At 52.6% G+C, this 24521-nt stretch overlaps 1 protein-coding gene across 6 annotated transcripts in view; it reads left to right on the top strand.

Moving 5' to 3' along the window:
* The window catches only part of CDK14 (cyclin dependent kinase 14), a 147698-nt gene that overhangs the window by 103410 nt on the left and 19767 nt on the right, over nt 1-24521 (top strand). For 5 of the 6 annotated variants that reach the window (XM_009904763.2, XM_054161030.1, XM_054161032.1 and 2 more), the window contains one exon: nt 10355-11051. The exons of the other annotated variant lie outside the window; for it this stretch is intronic. The gene's annotated coding sequence lies outside the window, so the exon portion shown is untranslated. Of the gene's footprint in view, nt 1-10354; nt 11052-24521 lie in introns of those variants that run through there. 6 annotated transcript variants of the gene reach the window in all.

The following is a 24521-nucleotide window of genomic DNA, read 5'->3' as shown; positions in this document are numbered from 1 at the left end:
CTCACCTTCATGGTGAGCATTGCAAACACCCAGAGTCTGTGCAGTGTCTGCAACAGGGTATGGGAGCTGGGGGTGTTCAGTCCGGAGAAGAGGAGGTTGAGGGGAGACCTCATTGCTCTCTACAGCTCCCTGAAAGGAGGCTGGAGCCAGGTGAGGGTTGGGCTCTTCTCCCTAGGGACAAGTGACAGGAGGAGAGGAAATGGCCTCAATTGCACTGGGGAGGTTCAGTCTGGATATTAGGAACAATTTCTTCCCAGCAAGGGTTCTCAGGCACTGAACAGGTTGCCCAGGAAGGTGTTGGAGTCACTATTCCTGGAGGGGGTTAAAAGAAGTTTGGATGAGGAGCTTGGGGACATGGCCTAAGAGTTGTGTACAGAGAGATGTTAGGTTATGGTTGGCCTGGATGGTCTTAAGGTCTTTTCCAGCCAGGTGGTTCTGTGATTCTGTAACCATGACTAGAGTACCCTGTAAGTGTCCTCTAAAGCAGGCAGGTTTGGAGGTGATTTCTGCCCTACCTGCAAATTAGAACTTTATGTTTGCCACCTTCCTGTCCTAATGCTGGAGTTACCTTGAGGGGATAAAGTTGCTGATTTCTTCACTTCCTTTATAAAAGGATATATTCACTACATTTCCCAGCTTCCCTTTGTTGGGGGCTGGAAAATCCACCTTAGGAGGAGAGGCCTAGACCCTAAACAGCCTGGAGATGAAGAAACTTGAGGGAGGATCTCATCAACGCTGATCAATAGCTACAGGGTGAGGGGCAGCATCTGCCTGCTCTGAGCCATCTCTTCTGCTGGTCAGTCAGTGCCAATGGTTTCCATCTCGCTCACGTCTGACCTGCAAAGGTCAGGAGATGCAGTTCTCCCAGCAGCATCTGCTCATGCAGCCAGCACATCTCCAGATCCTCCGTGGGCTCAGCCAGCCCATCTGTGGGACAGGACAGCAAGGAGTCCTGTTCTGAACTCTGCCCTACGTGTCCATCCTTTGAGCACAGAGGACAGTGCAGTGCCTTGTGCAGCCAGCCAGTCTGATGCCACTCTGCCAGGCACGCTGTCACCTTACGCTGCAGGCTGCTGCAGCCCTGCCCCAGCTCCACACTGCAGGCTGTTGGCCGTGGTGGTGGAACCCTGGGAGCTGGCTGAGCAGCTGCAGTGACCCCTTGCCCTGCTCTGCTGCTGGCAGCTGCCTGCCATGTGGAGAGGAAAGCTCACAGCCTGAGCTGTGCCTCCTGAGGCAGAGAGCTCCAGACAGACAGGTCTGAGCATGCTGCTGCTTTGGAAACAAACTGCTGAAGCCCAGAACTTCTTTGTGTGGTGCTAAAAAAAGAATAGTGGCTAAATATTGAAGGCCTTCTGCTTTGGTGACAAGTGGATGTGTGACAGTGGCTCCTTGGGAAAAAGGAGGAGAGCTTAGGATCAAAAATGAGAAGCATCCCCAGCCCTCATATCTGCATAAGGAATTAGTGAACCTGCCAGCACAGGTTGGACTGGCTAAAGAGGCTGATCAGGTTCCTCTGGTTTCTGCTGGAGAGCAGTGTCACAGCTCCCTGCAGTCAGACCAACAGCCAGGTGCCAGAGGGGAAGGCTAAGTCCCTCTGCAGTGGCTTCTACCCACATGGGGTGCTCAGTGCCACCAGGAGCTTTGTTGAGGGGGCAAAAGAATTAAACTGGAACGGAAGCAAGAGATTTGAATGGAGCTGAAGACCAGAGTGAGATGTGATGTGGAGACAGAGATGCTAAGCCTGAGATCATCAGAAAGGAAAGCCAGGCTGGCTCTGCACAGAGTGCCATGAGTTCTCTCACTGCTGGCGCTGTCCTGCTGAGCCCTCACCAGCCTTTGTCTGGCTGCCACAGCACTGCACCGCTCTCCTTCCCCTTCTGGGCAGAGGTCATAGTCATGGTGCCCAGCTGCGCTGCCTCTGCTGAGCAGGTTAACTGCTTGAGGTCTTTCATCTAGACAAATGTTTTACCACTGCTTCCTGCTGCAGGATGACACTGAGCTGCTCCTCAGAGGTCAAACCCAGACGAGTCAGCAATGCTGTCATTGCCTCATCGCTGTATTTTCACGCCCTCACTCAGAGCCATGGGAGTAAGGGGATCAGCGTTGTGAATGAACACAAATAGTGATGAAGTGGTCTTTTGGGGGCAAGATTTGCTTCTCCCAAGGAAGTGCTTGGGTATTGTCTTATTTTTAAGTGCCAGTGTAAAGCTGGGTTGTCCCAGAAGTGCCATTTTACACTGAATTGTGACAGCTGCACACACCCTACCAGCCAGTTTGCACAGTGAGAGAGCACAGCTTCCAGCTCGCCTTTGGGCCGTGTGAGCTCAGCTCTGGCAGCAGCTCCCTTTGCGGTGGGGCCTCTCAGGTGAGTGGGGCCCTGGGCTTTTCTTGGCCTTTGTCTTTCAGCTTCTCTCTGTGGTACTCCAGATGCCAAATAACAAGTGAGAAGATGCCCTGAGGCTTGCTTAGCTGGCCAAGCCCTGACAATGTCCAGGGGATAGGAGTGGAGCATCCCCCACACAGGCAGAGAAAGCCTGGAAAGATGCCATTGTAGGGCACCAAAGGTTTCAGGAGATAAGGTGGAATCACGGGAACATTAAGGTGGGAAAAGACCTCTAAGATCAACAACTCCCACTGTCAACCCAACAGGGACAGGCTGAGGGAGCTGGGGTTGTTCAGTCTGGTGGAGGCTGAGGGGAGACCTCATTGCTCTCTACAGCTCCCTGAGAGGAGGCTGCAGTGAGGTGGGTGCCTTGGTCTCTTCTTCCTAGGAACAAGTGACAGGAGAAAAGGAAATGGCCTCAAGTTGCCCCAGGGGAGGTTTAGGTTGGACATGAGAAGAAACTTCTTGACTGAAAGGGTTCTCACAGCTTGGCACAGGCTGCCCAGGGAGGTGGCTGAATGCCCATCCCTGGAGGTGTTTCCCAGAGGCAGAGATGTGGTGCTGAGGGTCATGGTTTAGCCCCAGCCTTGGTGGAGTTATAGAAGGGTTGGGCTGGATGATCAAAACACTTCTATAATCCTGTGATTCTGTGACTGTTTGTCATTGGTTGGGGGATTGGCAGGTTTTTAAGTAGATCTTTAGTAGTGCATTCAAAGAAGAGTTTGGAAGGTGGCTTCTGGATGGAATCGTTGGGTGCCAGGTGTGTGAGTGAGGAGTCAGTCCTGGTAAAGGTTGTTCTCTGGACTGGCTTGACTCAGGACTGGTGGGACGTTTTCAGGTGAACAGGACCTGTGTCAATCAGTGCTTAACTGAATGAGTGATGTCTTTTTACTGTCTGCTGTCTCCACTGGAGGTTAGATTCAGTCTTCCAGGAAGGATATGAGTCCACATGCCTGGAGGGGTTCCAGAAATGTGTGGCCATGGCACTGGGGCACATGGTTTAGTGGCCGTGGTGGTGGTGGGTTGATGGCTGGGCTGAGTGATCTTGGAGGGCTTCTCCAACCCAAACAGTTCTCTGACCTGTGCCCATGAGCCCCCAGTGAGGGTACAGACAACTGGCATGTTTATTTTTGAGTTAGGAGACAGGGTTTAAAAGATGTTTGGATGAGGAACTCAAAGCCATGGTCTAAGAGTTGTGTACAGGGAGACCTTGGATTATGGTTGGACTTGATGCTCTTCAGGCCTTTTCCACCCATGTGATGTTGTGATTCTGTGACAGTTCTGTCCACATAGTTCCTGTGCTGGTTCTCACAAGACAGTGCTCTGCTGTGGTACTGAAAAGTGATCTAGGAGTGGACTTGGTTGCTGTTGGAGTTCCCCTAGCACGTGCCAGCAGCTGCAGCCGGAGCACAGGTGAAAGTCTCAGGGTGCCTGCTCAGCAGCAGGCTCATTTTCTGCAGCACCTTTCACTCTACTTCTTGTCCTCTGACTGTTCAGATTTTCTGTATTTAACCCCTTGATGCAGCCACTTTGCATGAAGTGCTTTAGAAAGGCTGATTTGCTGCGCCAAGGGATTCAGCAGCCTTCCAGGGCTCTGCCTTTACCTGAGCCCTTCCCACAGCCCATTTATTTCTAACACACACTGCCCAGCTCAGATTTCTCTGCAGCCCAGAGCCCTGGACATAAATTTATGCAGTGACATGATGGAAACAATAAAAACTGTCTTGTGGGCTGCTCTTACCCTGCTTTGAACAGCAGCTTCCAGAGCCCAGCTGATCCTCTCCAAGCAACCACCACCTCTGAGGTTCACATTGCAGAGCTCTGCTCTTCCCCCCCCCCCCCCCCTTTTTTTTTTTGTGTGTGTGGACTTCTAAGGGGATTTAATCAACCTACAGGATGTGATTCAAAGCAAAAAATGTAATTAAGAAAAATCTCTCATTTTTTTCCTGTAGGCAGAGAGCAGCTTGTTTTCATTAATTTCATGAAGAATGTTGTTTTTCTTGGCTGGAAGCTGGAGCTCACGGGACAAAAGAAGATTGATGGGGTGCTCCACAAAATCACCCAGGCCTTGTGTTGCAGCTCTGGTTTTGCAGTGCCCACCAGAGGCCCTGGAGCTGGAAGTTTCTCTGTGTCCCTCTCTATAAAGCTCTGTTTCCAGAAGGGGCTTTTCTGCAGAGATCAGCTCAGAGCTAAGCTCTCACAGACACGATGGTGGTGCCTGCATGGTGTGGGGAGCACTGAGATGCCCATGGCAGCAGCTTGGAGTCTGAGAGAGCTCTGGCATGGAAAAGTGAATCACAGAATGGCTTGGGTTGGAAAGGACCTCAAAGATCATCCACTTCCAACCCCCTGCCATGGGCAGGGACACCTCATGGTTCAGTGCTCAAGCCTCTGAGCTGTCACCTCAAGTGTTCCTGGCCACCAGGATTTTACTTACTCAACAGGAAACTAATTTAATTAGCTCAAGGAACAGCCCAGCACAGATGCCTGGATGAAATTTGTTCCATTCCTGGCAGGGTGCTCGGCTCCCGACATCAGATGGAACAGCAGAGACCTTGGAGATCATCAGGTCCAACAGCTCACCAAGAGCTCACAATCCCACCACCCCTGCTGAGCCACCACCACTAAACTACGTCCTTCAGCACCTCATCCATGTGGCTTTTAAATACTTCCAGGGATGGGGACTCCACCACCTCCCTGGGCAGCCTGTTCCAATCCCTGACCACTCTTGCAGCAACCTAACCCTCCCCTGGAACTATTTCAGGCCATTTCCTCTCCTTCTATCACTTGTTCCTAGGCAGAAGAACCAACCCCCATCTCAATCTAACCTCCTTTCAGGGAACCGTGGACTGCAATGAGGTCTCCCCTCAGCCTGCTCTTTTCTTCCTGGGTGTTTGATTTGAACCCCCTTTATTCCACTCCTCATACCCCCCCCCCAAAAATGGTGTTTGCAAGGACAGGAGCAGTCATCCATCCCTCTGCTTGGCAAAGTCTAGCGTTGGCTCTTTCAGCGTCATCCTCCTGGCTGCTTTGTTTGCCTGCCCTTCCTGGCCAGGGCTGGGCTGCCTGAGAATATGGCAAGTGCTGGTGTTCTCCTTACCCACCATTAACCACTTGGCACTGCAGCTGCAGCCAGCTCTGCACAAGATCTGTGAAAGCAAAGAGCCCCCCTGCTTGCTGGCTTCACTGCAGGGAACATGCTCCCCTCCCATCTGCTGCCTTCATTATGATTTAAAAGCAAATCAGGAGGCAGAATGGGATTAGCAGAGTGGGTGGCACCAGTGGAAAACAAGCTCAGAGCTGGCAGTTCCCCTGCCAAGCTCATGTGAAATTGCTCATTTCAGCTGGCAGCTTCAGCTGGGCTTGGTGTAGTGACAACTGGGCCTGGAGGGTAGGAATCCATTTCCATCTTAGAGCAGCTTCTGCACTGGAACCCCAGCCTTAGTAGCTGTGTGCTTGCCTGTCTTGGGTTGCAGAATGTCCTTCTGCTCTGCTCTGCCAGCCTGGGCTCCTTAGCTGTTGTCTGGACTTGTCCCAGGTCCCCTTGGCAGCTCTGGCACAAATTGAGGCCATTTCCTGTTCTTCTATCACTTGTTGCCAGGGAGAAACCAAGCCCCACCTGGCTGCAGCCTCCTCTCAGGGAGCCGTAGAGAGCAATGAGGTCTCCCCTCAGCCTCCTCTTCTCCACACTAAACACTCCCAGGTCCCTCAGCTGCTCCTCACCAGCCCTGTTCTCCAGATCCCTCCCCAGCTTCTGGACCTGCTCCAGCCCCTCCATGTCCTCTGTGTCAGTGGTGGCCCCAAGCCTGATCACAGTGTGTGCGGCGTGGCCTCCCCAGTGTCACTGAAGTAACCGAGGTGCCCACCCAGATTTATTGGAACCAATCTCAGCCATGGCCCTGGGCTGCTGCTCTGCCAGCTGCTTCCAAATAAGCTCCCTTGGCATGGTTGGGGTTTTCTGCAGCTGTAAAATTCCATTTTCTGCTGCATGATTGTTGTTTCTTTTTTTAATCTGATTTATGTAAACAGCATTAGGTAGGGATGCAGTTTGTGGGGAAGGTGAGAGGGTCAAACCCCTGTTTAATTATCTTGTACCCACTTGGGAAGCAGCCAAGGTAAAGGAATGCAGGGAAGGTAAGGTTCCAGTACCCACAGGCTCAGGATGGGGGCAGGGGAGTGGGAGGGTCTGGCTGTGCTGGGCACAGCCACTCTGCCCCTAGGCTGCAGCCTTCACGTGGTGGTTGTGTGCCAACATGCGAGGCTGCGGCAGGGAGCACCAGGGCTGAAGGTCTAAGCTCTCTGCAGCTATTTATCACTTGTTGTGTGGGGAGGGAGGGAAAAGGGGAAGCTGGGGGGGCAGGTCACCTGGCTTGCTTGCCTTTGGCAGTGTGGATTAGGCAGGAGAAATGAGTTTATTTTGGAGATGATAAGCAGCCCCTCAGTGTCCGCCCTGGGGTGAAGGGCCCAAAACCCAGCCCAGTATTTGAGGTGTGGCCTCCCCAGAGCCCAGTCCAGGGGCGTGATCCCTGAGGTTGTAGAGTTTGGCTGTTGGTCAGCTTGCAGAAGGACATTCTTGAAGACAAATAGCTCTGATGTTTTTCTGGCCTTAGTGTGCTCCCCCAAGCCTCAGGTTTTGCTTTTGTTTTGTTGTTTTTAATAGGGTTTCTCTGCCTTTGCTTACAAACTGTGTTGAGCTCAGTGTCACTGCTGGCTCTGTGGTGGCTTCAGTGTGCCCAGAGCTCACTCACAGAAGGCTGCTGTGTTATCCTTGAGCAGCAGAAGGCTCGTGGCAGACTCAGTCCTGGTCATTTTTCATCTGAGACCTCATTCAGATGGTAACTGGAGGAGGCTTTGTGGACTTGGTTCCCAACTGGAAAGGAAAAGAACCAACAACCTTCAGCTGTGGGCTGCTAGGGTAGGAAAGAATTGAAGGAAACCGATCTGGGACTTAGCACAGACACTCAAAGATGAGCCTGCAAACCAGCTGTGAAACCAGACACCTTCTCAGGTGTCACCGGGAGGGGCATGGGGACTGCATCCCGGTGGAGATCAGGGCTGGTGCTGCAGGAGCTGCCCTAACAGAACAGCCTCTGGAGGAATTCACCAGTTCTGAAGAGCTCAGGGCCTGCAGAGCTGGGCTGAATGAGTGCTCTGCAGCTGTGCTGCCCAGCAGCTGCTGCAGGGCTGAGTGCTGGCTCCAGGCTCTGCTGAAGCAGCCTCCCCACAGCACTGCTGGTGAAGGCTCACAGAGCCCTCAGTGAGGGCTGGGGACTCTCAGCGTGCATGGAGCTGTAGCTGGGAAACCCGGCTGTCCAGGTCAGGTTTTCACACCATCCAGAGCTTGCAGCTGTTCCACACTTGCCTTTTTGATAGATTTTGTTGTGTTTCTGCAATCTGAACTATTGGTGGCTCCAGCTGAAACCAGGCACTTGTTTTGGGAGACAGTCTGAAGGAGGAGGCTGGGGGAGAAAGCAGAGCCCTAGTTACAGAACAGAGGTCACAGGAGGATAAAGTCACTTGCCTATGGCCACCTACAGTGACAAAAGCCAGTCTTGATTTCTGCCCCGTATCCATGGTGCCACAGACTTCTCACCTTTCAAAGGTTATGTCACTTTTTGAATCATAGACTGGTTAAAGATCATCCAGTCCCACCCCCCTGCCATGGGCAGGGACACCTCTTGCTAGCCCAGCTTGAACAAAGCCACATCCAACCTGGCCTTGAACACCTCCAGGCTTGGAACCTCCACAACTTCTCTGGGCAACCTGTTCCAGTGCCTCACCACCCTCATGGGCAAGAATTGCTTCATCATGGCTCATCTCAATCCAGTTCTTCCAGTTTGAAGCCATCATCCCTCGTCCTGTCACTCCAGGCCATTGTCAAAAGTCCCTCCCTGGCTCTCCTGGAGCCTTCTCTTCTCCAGGCTGAACAGCTACAGGAGCGTGTCTGAGCTTCCACCTCACCCCCAGCACCATGCACACTCTCTGCATGTTTGTGCACTCCTGTCACAGGCACAGATCTGACACAGGGCCTGGTGCATGCAGACAGGTATCTGCAGAAGAAAACGAGCAAGGGGAGGCTGGCCAGCGTTCATTTGTCTGCTCTATTTAGCACCCAGAGGGCTTCCCTTCCCCAGTTTGCTCCACAGAGCAAGGAGGTGCTCCTCACTTGTGCCTCCAAATCAGGAATGCAGGAGTGCAGCTGCAGAGATCATGCATTGTCCCCAGAGGCTGGGGCTGAGCAGATGAGGTGTCACTGGGGTGCTTGTGCAGGCAGAGCTCTCTCTAATGAGTCTCTTGAGCCTGGCTGGTGGCAGGGTAGGCTCTGAGCTCATCAGCTGCTCTGTGTCTGCTGGTGACAGCCCTGGCAGGCAGAGCTGGCTCCCACAGGTCACTCACCTGTGCTGTGGGAATGCTCATTTCCAGCTCCATCTCTTCTGGCACAGGATGCTGATGGCTGTTTTTGAGAACACTGAATGCCCTCAAAAATAGAAAACTAATGAAGAAAAGGCTGTCTCTGGCTGCCAGGGCCTGTGGGGCAGAGGGGAGCTGCGTCATGGGCATGGGTGATACACTTCATTAACAGTTATAGCAGCCAGCTGCAGCTCGCTGTTGCCCGGCTGCAGACAGCACTGGAAATGCCTGGGTGGCTTTGAAAAGGGTTCCACAGAAGTCACCTATGAGCACAGGACTGTGTCAGGGAGGGTGAGCAGTGGGGAGAGTGTGGTGGAGGGAGAAGCATGAGGGATTCATTGCTGATGGGCAGCCTGTACTGGATAGAGCCTGCAGCAGGAATTGGTATGTTCACAGAATCACAGAATGGGTTGGATTGGAAGGGACCTTCAAGATCATCCAGTCCTAACCCACTGCCATGGGCAGGGACACTTCCCACCAGCCCAGCTTGCTCAAGGCCTCATCCAGCCTGGCCTTGAACACCTCCAGGGAGACAGCATCCACAGCCTCCCTGGGCAACCTGTTCCAGTGTCTCCCCACCCTCACTGTCAAGAATTTCTTCCTCATCTCCAGTCTCAATCTCCCCTCTCCCAGCTCAAAGCCACTGCCCTCATCCTAGCGCTACCCAGTTCTTCTGTAGCCCCCTTCAGGTACTGGAAGGCTGCTCTAAGAGCCATGCAGCCTTCTCTTCTTGAGGCTGAGTATGTTTCAATACAGCTCAACCTGGTTGTGCTTGCAGAAAAGTTCATCATGCCCTTCCCAGGGTACCCCAGATAACTCTTGAGTAGCAAACCTGAGGCAGCCTTTCCATAAACTAGTTGCAAGCATTGCCGTGAAGGTGTTCACTAAGGAACAGTTCACTGAGGACACAGTCTCAAGCTGCGCCAGGGGAGGTTTAGACTCGAGGTGAGGAGAAAGTTCTTCACTGAGCGAGTCATTCGTCATTGGAATGGGCTGCCCAGGGAGGTGTGGAGTCACCGTCCCTGGAGGTGTTCAAGGGGAGATTGGACGTGGCACTTGGTGCCATGCTCTAGTTGTGAGGTCTGTTGGGAGAGGTTGGACTTGATGATCCTTGGGGTCTCTTCCAACCTTGGTTATACTGTGATACTGTGTGACTCCATGAGAAAGGGGGCAAAGAGTCCTGAAGCTGTGGCAGCACGTGGCAAGGGTCCTGTGCACCTAGGGCTGTGCCCAGCTGCAGAAGGGCCAGCTGTCCCCTCCTGCCTGCCTGCAGTTTCCATGGGGAATGGCAGTGCTGGTGGCACCTCTGAAGAGGAGCACACGGGGCAGAAACGTCAGTATGGATGAATGGGTCTCATGTAGGCAACCACCATCTGAACACTGGTGGTTTGAGTTCATTTACCTGAGGTCCCAGCTCCAGAAATGCTTTGGAAGCCCTGTCCTTTGCTCCGAGCCAGCGGCTTCATGAGCAGCTGGGGACCAACTGCGTTTTACCAAGTGGAGTGTCATTCGGAAGGGCCACCCGTGAGGCTGACTGTGACTTGTGTTGTTTCCTTACAGGATGCATTCACCAGTTTGGAGGAGGGAAACACCAAGCTAGCGAGGCGGCCAAGAGCAGGGAGGCACCAGGGCCCGGTTCCTCTCTTTCTCCACGGTGAATGTCATTCAAGGGACAACTGAAGCTGGCAAGACCCTGGGTTGTTTGGGTTTGGGTTTTTCCCCTGCAGTTTCTTTCCAACCTTGCACGTGTTTTGGATACCTTGTGAATTCAGAGACCTGTGTGAAGATGAAGCTGTTGCTTACTTGATCCATGGCATGGACTCTTGCAGTCTTTTGTGTTTGGGGGCTGTTTGGTTTGTTTTCCCACCATGGCGCTGCATCTTCGTAAGGATTCGGATGCTTCCACCAGCCATGTCTTAAACACGCTCAGACACCACGCTCGGCGTTCACACTTCCTCAGCAGCAACCAGAGAAACCCCAGCCAATGGTGGCAGGAAAGAGCTTGTGTTTTCTGTGAGAGCTGGGCACGTTCTGCAGTCAATGGGAAGAGGATTTCTGCCAGAGCGAGCCCGGCTTGCCCAGTCAGCTGGCAGTGACAGCACCTTGCCCCCCTTCCGAAGCGCTGTCAGGTTCTCTCTTCATCATCTCCTCAGAAGGTTCATGGCCATTTGCAGAACCTTGGCAATAACTGCCTGGGTACCTCTGTACCTGTGAGTCTGGGTCCTTGCTCAGGCAGGGGAGCACGCCCCTTTCCAGGAGAGAAAGCTGGAGCAAAGCCACGGGGGGACGTCAGCAGCTGACAGACAGACAAGGGGTTCTTTCTGGGGGTCCTGTTCCCTTCAAGAAGATTTCTTTCTTTGATGGGTCCTGGCTAACATCTCTCTGTTTTTTCCTCACACTATTTAGCTTTCTGGAATGTTTTATTGAAAAAAAAAAAAAAAAGCAAAGCTGAGGTGATGAAACTGTTTGGTTTAACTCAAAGCAGATCCTGGGGTACAGAAAACCTTCTGTTGAACCAGGCATTAAACCGAGCTGTGCCACACACAAAGCCCAGTGCAGAGCTTTCCTCATCCCAGGCTGTTTGCCTGCCACACCAAAGCACCTCCTGAGCTCCCTTCCACAGGGATTCTGAGCTGATGGGGAGGCACTGGGAGATGCTGTGTCTCTGGGTTAATCATTCAAATGCAAGCTCTGCAGGACACCTGGGTGGTGTGGTGGTAGAGAAGGAAGCCCCTGCTCCATTGTGGGTTGGGGGTGGGCTGCAAGTGCCCTGCTTGGTGTTCAGAGGGCAGCATGTGGTGCAGAGCCCTGCCACGAGCTCCGGGCCTGCCTGGCCAGCCACAGCTCCACAGAGATGGGACCTCCTTGGCTTGAATGCCATTTAACAAGCATGGTGAGGCTCTGGGGGGGTCTTCAGGCTCTGAAAGGAGGGGAAGAAGATTTGTGCCACTGTCATTTTAGTGAGCTCCAGCAGTGCAATAGCCACCCAGTTAGGCAAATCCTGGTGTGTGCAAGGATCTGGGGCTCTGCTGGACCATGGCAACCTTCTCTGTATTTGCACAGCCATCAGAAGACATCTTCCCCACTGACATCCTGCCAAAAGCCATCTGAAAGCCACCTTCAGTCACCATTCTATTCAGAATCACAGTCACAGAATGGTGGGGCTGGAAGGGACCTCTGGAGATCATCGAGTCCAGCCCCCCCGCCAAGGCAGGGTCACCCAGGGCAGGTCACCCAGGAACAGGTCCCAGTGGGGTTTGAATGATGGAGGCTCCACCACCTCTCTGGGCAGGACCTTACTATAATTTTCCCCCCAGTGTTTATGAGGTGGGGGGGAGAAAGTGACCAGTGAACTTTTGGGCTTGATCAGAGCCCCAGAGGGGCCTTGCCGGTGGTTTGTTGGGGTTTCACGTTCGGTTTGTTTGGGTTCTTTTTGTAAGAGAAGAAGTCTTTTTATACAGTATCTTTGCTACTTAAACCGTGTGCAGTTTGATGACTACAAAGTAGCTATTTTGTAGAGAAAAGCCACAAAACCTGCTGCAAAAACCTGAAAGGGTTTTAGGAACTCTGCCACAGGTTCCAGTTAGGAAATGGAAGTTCTGTGGATGCTGCTGCTGCTTGGCAGCTTCACCTGGGAGGCAAGTGGTGGGGCTGAAGGTTTAACACAGAGAGGAATTCCTCAGCCATTCCCACAGGCACTTTCCTACCTGCGGTGACTCCTGTGCAGTGCTTGCTTAAGGCCTGTGTGTGTGCACACATCTGCACATCAGGTTATCTCCTCTGCTCCACTGCCACTGAGATCAGGTTGGCCCAAGTGCTCCCAAGGGAAGGGTAGAATGCTCTAGGTTCCTAATCAGCCCCTTGGGGCCATCTCAGCTGCTGCTCAGCAAGGGAGTGACCAGGGTCTCTCATTTATGCACCTGCTTCCCAAGCAGCCTGAAGTGACTTGAGTTTGCTGCTCTCCAGTGGGATCATCAGCCCTGGGGACTTCTCCATGCTCAGCAAGCTGCTGTGAGCTGTTCCTCTGGAACATCAAATCTACAGGGAAGCATGGGGGGGTTTGAGAAAAGAGAAGCTCCTTGTCCAGGACCCCATGGCAGAGCCCTTGGTTAGCCCAGCTGACACCCCCTGGCAGCTAGCTCACCTCTCCAGCGCCTTGCAGAAGTTTGGGGGTTCACCACCACTCTTCTCAGTGTTGCAGAACTCTTGAAGCCCCATCAATGCTCTTGAGTCAGCTCCAGCAAAGATCAGTAGTAGAACTGCCCTCTTTTTCTCTCATTCTTCCCCACTCAGATCCCCACCAGAGTCTTCACAGGGACAAGCAGCAGCATGGCTATTCCAGACACACAGTGGGTGCTGGGGACCTGATGATTTGTGCTGTCAACAGTCAAAAGTTGGCTCAAGTGACCAGTGGTGCCTGGAGCATGGTCCTTGAGCGCCTGAGGGACTTGTGAAGAGCTGATAGCTGGCAGCAGCAGAAGCCTCATTTTCCTACCACTTGGTTGAGCCCCAAGAGATCCCTGCTGATGATACCCAGAGGATGAGGCTTTGCTGTGAGAGGGCAGAGCAGCCCCAGGGCAGCAGGGGTAGCAGGCAGATCAAAGTGGGAGGACAAGTTCTGATGTTGAATGAGACCTGATATGAAGTGAGCAGGGAAAGGAGGATGGTGATAGAAATGGACTGCATGATACAGAGAGGCATAGAATGGGTTGGAAGGGACCTTCAAGATCATCCAGTTCCAACACCCTGCCATGGGCAGGGACACCTCCCACCAGCCCAGCTTGTTCAAGGCCTCATCCAACCTGTCCTTCAACCTCCAGGGAGGGGTCATCCACAGCCTCCCTGGGCAACCTGTTCCAGTGTCTTCCCACCCTCACTGGAAAGAATTTCTTCCTCATCTCCAGCCTCAATCAGCTCGAGTCTGAATCCATTCCTTACACAATCAGGTTCACAGAGCTTGACTTTACAAGTCAACCAGCTGGAGACGGCTTAGTCCTCTCCATCTGGGTTCAGATCAGCCCTAGTCCATACCCAGCAGGCTCCCCACCAGGCAGGACACTGCATTAGTACCAACACTGCCTTCCTGTGTGGTGTCCTGGAGCACCTGGGTCCTTCCATTCTCATTGCTCATCAGCACCATGCTCTGATGCAGGTAGGTCAGCAGATGCAACACCGCACATCTCCCTGCAGCAGACAGAAGCACAGGGAGCTTTGGTTTCTCTTTGGTGCCCAGAGCTCCTGCACTGCAGACTCCTGGGGCTAGGTAGGATTCCCTGCAGGCTGGTAGCTGTTCTGCACCCCTGTGTGCTCTATGCCAGCGCTCAGAACCCACTGGGTGGTCACTGCTCTGGTGTGTTCACAGCCAAAACATCATCCATGGCTGTCTGGGTTAGAATCTTTGTTAGAGAAAAACATCTCAGGCTGGACACACTGGGGGGCAAAATGCAGACACCCCCTGGAAACAGAATCACACAGCCACAGAATGGTGAGGTTATAAGGGACTTCTGGACATCAGCAAGTCCAACCCCCTGCCAAGGCAGGGTCACCTAGAGAAGGTCATGCAGGAACACATCCAGGTGGGTTTGGAATGACGCCAGAGATAGAGACTCCACCACCTCTCTGGACAGCTTGCCTCAGGGCTCCAGCACCCTTAAATCACAGAAGCTCCTCCTCATGTTCAGATGAGCTTCTTATGTTCCAGTTTGTGCCCCTTACCCCTTGTCCTATCCCTGGGCACCAGTGAACAAAGCCTGGCCCCATCCTGCCACCCATCCTTGAAGTATTGCTCAGCAGTGATGAGATGCCTGCTCTTCTCCAGACTAAACAGCCCCAAATCTCTCAGCCTGTCCCACTCACAGAGGTGTCCCAGTTCCATATCGCCCTGCCAGAGGCATGTTGCATTGCTGACCATAACAACCCTCTCCCTGCCACCACCGGCGTGGGGTGCCTGCACCTTTCAAAGAGGCAAAAAATAAACCATCCTAAAATGCAAGGGTGCCCCAATAATCCCCATCTCCACCCCAAATCAACCCATGCTCCAGAGGTGCTGCAGCCCAAATCTCTGCTTGCCAGCTTCCCCCTGGAGTGGGGCATCGGGGGGGGGGCCTCTGTTTGCTGTTTTTGTTGGGTGTTTCCATGTCCAGGGGAGCTGGGCCGTGGCCATGGCGTTACTGTAATGAAGGGTCTGTGTCTATCCACGCTCCAGAGGAGCGGCACAGCCAGCAGTGCAGTGCAATAAATGTGGCATTCCCAGCTGTGGTGTGTCTGTGTCCCCAGCTCTGTCAGCTGTAACTCTCTTGTCACACCAGATCAAATAAAGCCAAGCAGAATCTCTCCCCTCCTTCACAGAGCCATTGGCTGGCAGGGGCTGCAAGGGACCTATGGAGATCATCCAATTCCAACCCCTGCCATGGGCAGGGTCACCTCCACCAGCCCAGCTTGCTCAAGGCCTCATCCAACCTGGCCTTGAACACCTCCAGGGAGGGGGCATCCACAGCCTCCCTGGGCAACCTGTTCCAGTGTCTCCCCAACCTCACTGTCAAGAACTTCTTCCTCATCTCCAGTCTCAATCTGCCCTCCTCAAGCTTCAATCCTTGCCCATCCAACATGATCTTCAAGGGTCCCTTCCAAGCCAATGCAGTCTATGATTCTAATTGCAAGCTCATTCCGAGTATGCTTCCTGCTGCCAAGTGCTACACACAAACCTTCTTTAGATAAGAGGCCATGAAGGCTCAGCAGACCTGGGGGTGATGGTGAGCAGCTGGCTGAAGCAGGGTCACCTGGAGCAGGTCACACAGGAACACATCCAGATGGGGCTTGAAAGTCTCCAGAGGAGACTCCACAACCTCCCTGGGCAGCCTGCTCCAGGCCTCCAGCACCCTCACACCAGACAAGTTTTTCCTTAAGTTCAAGTGAAAGCTCCTGGGTTCCAGTTTGTGCCAGTTGCCCCTGTCACTGGCCACCACTGAAGAGCCCAGAAGTCACTGCATGACTCACTGGTGACCTGCCAGCCCTCAGCTGGGGCTGCTGGGCTTGCATCACACCAAAACACCCTGACTGCAGGGACATGTCTGGCAGGAGAAGGAGCCAGGAAGGCATAAGGAGCACCTCTGGGTCTGCTGGCCCTGCTGAGCACCACTGCAGCTGCCCTGCCTGGCACAAAGCCTCCTGTGCTCGCAGCTGGCACAGGCGGGCCACAGGCACAAGGCCTCACACAGGACATGGAGCAGGGTGGATGCTAGAGACAGGACCTGAAGGTGAAGTGTCATAGAAGGATGGTCTCATGGAAAATGCAAGTTGTGCTGGAAGCCAACAGTGCCCAGGTGGCCAAGAAGGTGGTGGAACACTGGAACAGGCTGCCCAGGGATGTGGAGGAGGTCTCAGCCCTGGAGACAGCCAAAGTCACACTTGGTTGTGTCCTGGGCAGCCTGCTGTAGTTGGAGGTGTCCCTGCTGACTGCAGGGGGGTTGGACAAGATGACCTTGGAAGGTCCCTTCCAACCCAATGCAGTCTGTGACTCTGTAAGAGCAGATCACAGGAAGATGTTGCTGCCCAGGGCTGATTTACCAAGCTGATGTTTGCACACTCATGGAGCCTTTGGTAGCTGGCTTGGGTTCATTTTCCCCTTGCTCTTCATCCCATGCCATCGCCTGGGCCTTGGCAGCCAGAGGCAGCCAGATGTGCTGAGCAGATAGATGCTAAGGAAGTGGTTTCCCCAGTGACAGTAACCCTGACCAGCTCACCCAGCTTCTGGCCTGCCTTACGGGATCTGTTTGTGTGCTGCTTGTGGGTCACGAGCAGAGACACCAAGCTGGCTGCCGGGCAGCAGGAGCAGCTTACTGGAAGTGGGGCAGAGGAGAAAACCCTGCTGGAATTCCCAGGGGTGTCATTACAGGGCTTGGCTTTGTTTGGCTCTGCACAGTAATCCAGGGGCATGCTCACAGCTGCTCTGAGCTGGGACTGCCCAGGCCTTAGGAGAGCTCAGGGCCTGATCTCAGTACATTTTCTGACAGAAGCTTTTGCATGTGAAAGAAACTAAGGCTCTAAGGACAGCTCTGAGACAGAAACTCAGTAATGCAAAGCAGAGTGGGAAGAACAAATCTGTACAATAACCAGCCTGAAAAGCTCCCTCCTTAAGCGGGACTTAGTGCAGGACTTTACCATGGATGCCCAGCTGAAGATGAGCCAGGCTGTGCCCACAAGGCCACCAGCATCCTGGCCTGGATCAGCAGTGGTGTGGCCAGCAGGAGCAGGGCAGGGATTGTCCTCCTGCACTCAACACTGGGGAAGCCACAGCTTGAGAGCTGGGTTCAGTTCTGGGGTCCTTACTCCAAGAAGGACATTGAAGGGCAGCAGCAGGTCTAGAGAAGGGCAAGGAAGCTGAGGAAGGGTCTGAAGAACATAGAATACATAGAATGAACCAGGGTGGAAGAGACCTTCAAGATCATCGCGTCCAACCCATCAACCAATCCAACCCACCTAAACAGGGCTGGGGAGGAGCAGCTGAGGCACCTGGGGGTGTTTAGTGTGGAGAAGAGGAGGCTGAGGGGAGACCTCATTGCTCTCTACAGCTCCCTGAGAGGAGGCTGGAGCCAGGTGGGGCTTGGGCTCTTCTCCCTGGTAACAAGAGACAGGACAAGAGGAAATGGCCTGAAATTATGCCAGGAGAGGTTGAAATTGGACAAGAGAAGAAACGTCTTGACTGAATGGGTTCTCAAAGCCTGGCACAGGCTGCCCTGGGCTAAATGCCCATCCCTGGAGGTGTTTCCAAGAGGCAGAGATGTGCTGCTGAAGGCCATGGCTGAGTTAGAGAATGGTTGGGCTGGGTGATCTTACAGGACTTTTGCAGCCCAAACCATTCTTTGAGTCTATGATTCTGTTGCTAGCACTTCATAGCAGGGCTATTAAGCAGCATTTGGGCCCGTGGATGGATGGGCTTCTGCACTCAGCCTGCTGGTGGGGGGGTTGTCTGGCTGTCAGGCTCTGGCTGTCAAAGAAGAGGGGAGATTCATCTCTTAATCAACTGCAGAGCATTCCTCAAAGGAAGCAGCTACACCACTGTTCAGGGAGGGGATCTAGGTAGGCATGTTCTGTGTGATCATTACATTGGGTTATCTTTGGAGTCTTCTCATCAACTATTCCATTTACAGCTCACTTGAAACTGGGATCAGTCTGCAGCAAATCTGAAGCCTGCTTCTTCAGGCACTGAGGAGCTGCATTCCTGGGTCTCTTTCACCAACATTGGCATACATAGTTGTCAGAGAGTTGGGGCTGTTCAGCCTGGAGAAGAGAAGGCTGCAGGGAGACCTTAGAGCAGCCTGCCAGTACCTGGAGGGGCTACAGGAGAGCTGGGGAGGGACTTTTGACAAAGGCCTGGAGTGACAGGATGAGAGGTGGTGACTTCAAACCGGAAGAAGCCAGACTGAGATAAGCCATGAGGAAGCCATTCTTGCCCATGAGGGTGGTGAGGTTCTGGGACAGGCTGCCCAGAGCAGCTGTGGAGACTCCAAGCTTGGAAGTGTTGAAGGACAGGTTGGATGAGGCCTTGAGCAAGCTGGGCTGGTGGGAGGTGTCCCTGCCTATGGCAGGGGGTTGGAACTGGATGATCTTGAAGGTCCCTTCCAACCCAACCCATTCCAGGCTTCTATGATGGGTGGACCTAGAAACTGCAAGCAGCCAAAGTTGAATCAGATGTGTAATGGAAAAGTGGGAACATTCTGTTCAATATCAAACCATTTTCCTAGGGCTGTATTGTGGCTGTCACAAAACAACCACAGCTATGAGCCTTTTCTCATGCAAAGGAACTTCTCACCATAGGAGAGACTCCTCCTTGTTTCCCAGTCTATTTCCAAACTAAACTTACTGTAAAGAGAGAGGTTTTTATAGAACTGTGGAATGGTTTGGGTTGGAAGGGACCTTGAAGATCATCCAGTTCCAATGCCCTGCCATGGGCAGGGACACCTCCCACCAGCCCAGCTTGCTCAAGGCCTCATCTAGCCTGGCTGCAAACACCTCCAGGGAGGGAACATCCACGGCCTCCCTGGGCAACCTGTTCCAGTGTCTCCCCACCCTCACCGTCAAGAATTTCTTCCTCATCTCCAGGCAGTTTAGCAGCTGCCTCTGCCAGTTCTGCGGTGGACTGAGCTTGGCTCTGCTGCCTGCTGTATCAACACCAATTCCATCCCCATCCTATTATTTCTCTAATCAGGGGTTTGCCATGCCCAGGGAGATCCGAGGCAAGTGCTGTTTTCTATTATGCAAACCATTCCATTATGAGGCTATCTCCAAGCCAGTCTTACAGCGGTGCCCTGCCCAAAGCAATCACAAATGAGGAGAGGGAAAGCCTAGGACAAATCCTGCAGAATTTGCCCTCTCATTTAACATTCAGGCCACAGACTTCACCCTCATTTGCCATCCACGTCTCCTCTGACACTCTGGAGCCGCACATACAGGACAAAAATGGGAACTGGCAGCTTTTGCCGAGTAGCCTCCTGGTAAGTGCTTATCAAAGGGGAAGAAGAAAGGGCTTGGGAAGCGCAGTCGTGTTTCAGTGCACCCTCCCCCTTCTTTTGTTTTCTCTGATAAACCCACACTTAGCAAAATCCACACTCAAGGAAATTTACCTTTTGAGCTCGAGTTGTTTCCAGTCAGAACAAAGTTAAACTGTGCCAGCCAAAGAAGCTGCTGTTTCTCAGAAATTCTCTTTCTCTTTCTGAGCCGAATCCCAAGGGGCAGGGCTGCACAGAGAGGCAGTTTGTTTTCCCAGTCCTTTGAGCACAAAGCTCTCACGGTTTCTAGGACAAGATGTTTTCCTAGACAATCTCAACATTGTCCCTTTGTATCGATGCTTTTGTCAGGAAGGTGAACACACACGCCCCGTCTCATTGTCTGTGCTCCAGTTCCATTAGATGCTGTTTCAATTATTCAAATCGCAGTTGGCTCAGGAGCAGGCTCCTGTGCAGGCTGGCGTCTGAGCCTTGCCAAGCACATCCTGCAGCTTCCCTCTGATTTGGCTCTTCTGCCTCCTCACTGTGCAGATGCCTGCAGGTGTGCTAGGTCCACAGCACAGGGAAGCCACCCTGACTTCTTCGTTGGCTGTTTCTGACCCTTCCTGTAGCCAGGCAGCTAAAGTTTAGGGCTGTAGAAACTGTGAGCATTTTAATTACCAGCTGAAAGTGGTGAATCAGACAATCAGAGAATCACTGAATCATGGAACCATAATGCTAGGGGTTGGAAGGGAGCTCTGGAGATCACCGACTCCAACTCGCCTGCCAAATTGGAATTGCTTCATCATGGCTCATCTCAATCCAGCTTCATCCAGTTTGAAGTCATCACCTCTTGTCCTGTCATTCCCAGCCCTTGTCTAAAGTCCCTCCTCAGCTCTCCTGTAGCCCCTCCAGGTACTGGAAGGCTGCTCTAAGGTCTCCCTGGAGCCTTCTCTTCTCCAGGCTGAACAGCCCCAACTCTCTCAGCCCATCCCCACAGGGGAGGTTCTGCAGGTCTCTGATAATCTTGGTGGCCTCCTTTGGCCTCACTCTATCAGTTCCATGTCCTTGTGTTTGGGGCTCCAGAGCTGGACACAAGGCTCCCTGAAGAGCCAGTACTGCAGGTGCCATTAGTGTGTATTCAAATGTTTCTCCTGCTCTTGTATACAGTAAGAGGAACTTCACCTGCAGCTGACAGCACATGCAGATGAGTTTTCCTTCTGTACACAGTTTGAATTTAAAAGAATAATTTTCCACTTTCCCCACCTTTTTTCTTGGGCTCAACAGCCCAAAAGATGTGACCCTCCATGCAGGTGTTCAAGGCCAGGCTGGACAAAGCCTTGAGCAACCTGGTCTGGTGGGAGGTGTCCTGCTCATGGTGGGAGGGTTGGGACTGGGTGATCATTAAGGTCTCTTCCAGCCCATGCTAGGATTAGATGATTGCAGGGTCTTTTGGAAACAAGGAGACAAACCATGGAAAGGGCTTTTGAGAAGAGCATTTTGCCTGAGGGGCATGACACCTAAACCTAGTAAAACCAGTATTTTGTAGAAGTACCCAGCAGCCTGGCCAGCAGATCCTCCCTGGCTGCACTCATGCACTATGGCACTGCTGGTCTGCCTCTTCACAAAATCTCTCCCCTGCCCCCTTCTTAAAGCAGGAAAGAAGCAAGGAACTCAATCTCATACTTGTGCTAACAGCTTTGGACTCCAGGAACACAATCTTGCTGTCTGATCAAGATAAATTCCAGACATCATTAGTTTTCCCCAAGCCTTGGCCTTTATTTCTCACAAGTGGATAATCACCCAATAAACATTTAAAAAATGTCACCCTTCCAATTCCTCTTTGACACTGTTTGTGCCTCCCCATTGTTCATGTCTGGTGCTGCTCATAGCTGCTGTTGTTCTTCATACCTTATGCTGTTCATATCTGACATTGCTCCTATCTGACATAGTTCAGAGACCCCTTGCAAATTCACAGCAGCAGCCATCTGTTTTACACTGCTCCCTGACCAGTTCTGTGCAGCCTGTGGACTGTCTGCCTTTGACCTCAGAATCACAGAATGCACTGAGCTGGAAGGGACCTAGTTGAAAGGTCATCCAGTCCAACCACCCTGCAGTAAGCAGAGACATCTTCAACCAGATCAAGTTGCTCAATGTCCTGTCCAACCTGACTCATAGAATCATTGAGGTTGGAAAAGCCCTCTTAAGATCATCAAGTCCAACCTTCCATCCAACACTTCCATAACCACCAGACCACATCTCAAAGTGCCCTACCTCTCTGGGCAGCCTGATCCAGTGCCTGCTCACTCTTTCAGTACAGAAATTCTTCCTAATATCCAAACCTGCCCTGGAATGTTTCCAGGGATGGAGTATCTGCCACCTCCCTGGGCCAGTGTCTCACCACCCGCAGCACCATAAAGTTCTTCTTTGTATCTAGTCCAAATCTCCCCTCTTGGAGTTTAAAGCCCTTACCTGGAGATGTTCTCATCTGTGTTCTTTGTGGAGCTCCTTGTCCTCACCCTTTGTGATGGTAGAGCCTTCAGTCTGTCTCCCCATGAGTGAAACTTGGGACAAGGGGGCATTGCTGCTGCCTCCTCCCAGACTCCGTGTGGAATGGCAAATTGCTTCCAGCTCTGTCTGCAAGAGACAGGGCACAAAACCTCCTCCAGATCCTGCCTCTGACAAGGAAATCTTTTTAACAGACTGGCACTGCCACACAGTTCCATGTTATCTCCATGCTATGCTGGAGGAGAAGAAAGAGCCGATGCTGAAGGTCAGAGCCTTTAAAGAGTGAAGAAACGTCTGCAGGTGCTTGATTTTTGTACCCGCCCAGGAGCGAGAGGGACACAGCTGCAGCTCCTTGTCTTTAGCAAGCTCCCCACAAACCCAGCTGGCCTTGCTTTTACATTTTAGTCCTGGCCTCTGTCTACTGCCCAAGGAGCATACCCCCACTCCTGGGCACTGATCTGAACTGCTTCTGCTGCCCTGGGGACCTGCTGGGCAGGCAGAGCAGCAGGGGGCAGGCAGAGCAGCAGGGAGCGGGCAGAGCACCCCAGGTGATAAAATGTCCGTTTCCATTCTGCTGGGTGGAAGCTCTCAAAGCTTTGATGTCCGAAGGCAGGAGCATTCCAGCAGAGAACACTTCACAGCTCATCCTCTCCCTAGCCGAGAGCAGATCTCTTCTATTAGCTCACAGGCTGCCTGACAACACAGCAGAGAAAAACTGGAGCTGTCGCCACTGCAGATCTTGAGCAGCTTCCCTGAACGTTGCCATGAAGGCCAAAACTGGGAGTTTACTAACTGCCTTTAGAGGGGTGCTCGGGGTACCGCAAATCAGGCTCTCAATATAACTCATTTGACAACACAACTGTGCAGAAATCATCACCACCTTCCTGTGGAAAGCACAAGGGAGCAATCACCACCTGAAAGCTCCAACTGCTGCAAGTCGGAAGCAGGGAAGGGTAGGCAGGAGCTGGCAGATGACAGAGTCCAGCATGTCCACCATCACCTCTCCTGCACTAGAAGGCAAACACATTTTCTGCTGCTTACTGGTGATAGAGAGATGGAAAGCACAGCTCTGAGCATGTGCTCACAGCCAGGAAACAAGGACATGGATGTGGAACTGGTAAAGCTGGTCCAGAGAAGGCCATGAAGATGATCCAGGGGCTGGAGCACCTCTGCTATTGAGACAGGCTGAGAGAGCTGGGGTTCAGCCTGGAGAAGAGAAGGCTCCAGGGAGACCTTAGAGCAGATTTTCAGTATCAGAAGTGGGCTAAAGGAGAGCTGGGGATAAAACTACATCTCTCCATTTTTCTCTCCAGCTTTCCACACTCCCTGTGACCTTGCTAACGCTTCACTTCTCCACTTTTAGCTTCCTGCATTTACAAATGGGGATGCTGAAGACAGATGCAAAACTGATCCAAGTTTATTGACCTCTGCAGCTTCCAGAGCTCTAATGGGTGGCAAAGGCACAGAATTTGTCACTGTACCCTTAAGTGAGTCATTTTCCAGCTGGCCCTAGCATTGTGCTGCAGGTCTTCAGTGAGTGAAGCCTTGCCAGTCTGAAGAAACAACTGGCTGGACAAAATGGCTTTTCAAAGATGTGTGAGGAACTTGGTGCAGCTCCTTCCCTCAGACCAATTTCTCCCAGGCTGAGCGGCTGGTATTGATCAGCTTCTGTCAGCAAGGCATCCACTTGATAATGCCATGAAAGGCACTTGGAAACTGCAGGCAGAGGCTGCACAGAGGGCAGCTGAACATTGGCACTTTTTTAATCCCCATGAAGACAAGCCTTTAAGCCCCAAGTCCCTGGTGGTGTGCATTTCAGAAGGGACACAGCCTAAAAAAGAAGAGAAATGGCAAAGCCAGGTTAAGATCTGTCCTGTCCCCAGCACTCAGTGCTGCAGTGGCTCAGAATAAGGCTTGCTGTGATGTGGAGCATCTTCACCTCTGCTGCTGTCGATCACATTGTGTGGAAACACAGCTCTGTCACAGCTTGTTCATCAGACCATACTGATTTCCAGGATTTGAAGGGGGCCTCCAGGAGAGTTGGAGAGGGACTCTGACAAGGGCTGGGAGTGACAGGACAAGGGGTGATGGTGTTAACTGGAAAGAGATGGATTTAGACAAGCTATGAGGAAGCAGTTCTTGCCCATGGGGGTGGGGAGGCACTGGAACAGGTTGCCCAGAGAAGCTGTGGAGTCTCCAAGCCTGGCAGTGTTCCAAGCCTGGTTGGATGAGGCCTTGGAGCAATCTGGGCTAGGTGTCCATGCCAATGGCAGGGCATTGGAACTGGATGATCTTGAAGGTCCCTTCCAAGACAAACCATCCTAAGATTCTACAGTCACCACCTGGCCTCAAAATGAATCTGTGTTTGGCATGAGACCAGCTGAAGGGACCAGCAGACCTGGGACACTAGGTGACGTGGCTTGTCCTGCTGGTCTTCAGTTTTGCACTTTTGTTAGTGTCAGCAATACCTTAGGAAAGGACATGGAGCTGCAGTCACAGCCCTGCTGCTGGTGAGTGTGTGGCTTTCCACATGGAGTCCAAATCCAGTGAAAATGACACAATCCTGTTAGTCACTGTGGGAACAGAGGCAGCATCAAACCCAGAGCAAAGAGACCGGCACCAGTGCGCAGCAGCTTGAGGTCCTGACAAGGGCGCTGGAGGAGCAGAGGTTTGAATGCTCTGCAGTTGGTCTGCATGTTGTGATTAAGACATTGAGGTGCTGGAGCGGGTACAGA

This window comes from Dryobates pubescens, chromosome 4, assembly GCF_014839835.1.
Source record: "Dryobates pubescens isolate bDryPub1 chromosome 4, bDryPub1.pri, whole genome shotgun sequence".
NCBI lineage: Eukaryota > Metazoa > Chordata > Aves > Piciformes > Picidae > Dryobates > Dryobates pubescens.
This window is presented reverse-complemented; position numbering and strand designations above follow the sequence as displayed.